The sequence below is a fragment of the Periplaneta americana genome, chromosome 6, assembly GCF_040183065.1.
Source record: "Periplaneta americana isolate PAMFEO1 chromosome 6, P.americana_PAMFEO1_priV1, whole genome shotgun sequence".
NCBI classification, from domain to species: domain Eukaryota; kingdom Metazoa; phylum Arthropoda; class Insecta; order Blattodea; family Blattidae; genus Periplaneta; species Periplaneta americana.
Window position 1 is genome coordinate 69,086,713 of NC_091122.1, and position 730 is coordinate 69,087,442.

Consider the following 730-nt stretch of genomic DNA (forward strand, 5'->3'; position numbering starts at 1 on the left):
CCGCAAGCACCGAAAACCTCCTCAATGTTCAACCTGCTGTCCCTTCTGTGCTCACCAAAAAGTAGCCAGAACAGAATAGCCAACTTACGCATTTAGTACCTAAAACTCCATATTTATTAAAAATGTATTTAAATATAAAATATTTATTTTTTTCTATTAGAAATGTGGTTTTTTCCCATCATTTTCAATTCTTTTAGTTCATAAAATTAGACATATACAGTATATCCAGGTCGATGGCATTTAAGTGTGCTTAAATGCAACAGGCACATGTCAGTAGATTTACTGGCATGTAAAAGAACTCCTGCGGGACAAAATTCTGGCACACTGGTGACACTGATATAGCCTCGGCAGTTGCGAGCGTCGTTAAATAAAACATAACATTTTTCAATACTAAGGTGATAGAAAAGTTCGCCAACAGGAAGGAGAATGGACTTTAATTTTGGTTATTAGAATGATTGCTATTATTATTATTATTATTATTATTATTATTATTATATTTATTATTATTATTATTATTATTATTATTATTATTATTATTATTATTGTTGTTGTTGTTGTAGCACATACGTTTAAAAAGTCACGAGCCGCCAATGACTTCAACTAACTATGACAATAACGAAACTCATTTAAATGAAAGAGTAATGGGTCATTCTACAATAAGTGATCACTTTGCAGTGAAAAAAAAGTGCATCTTATAGTTTCTTGTTATATGTCACTTGAAAGTTTATTT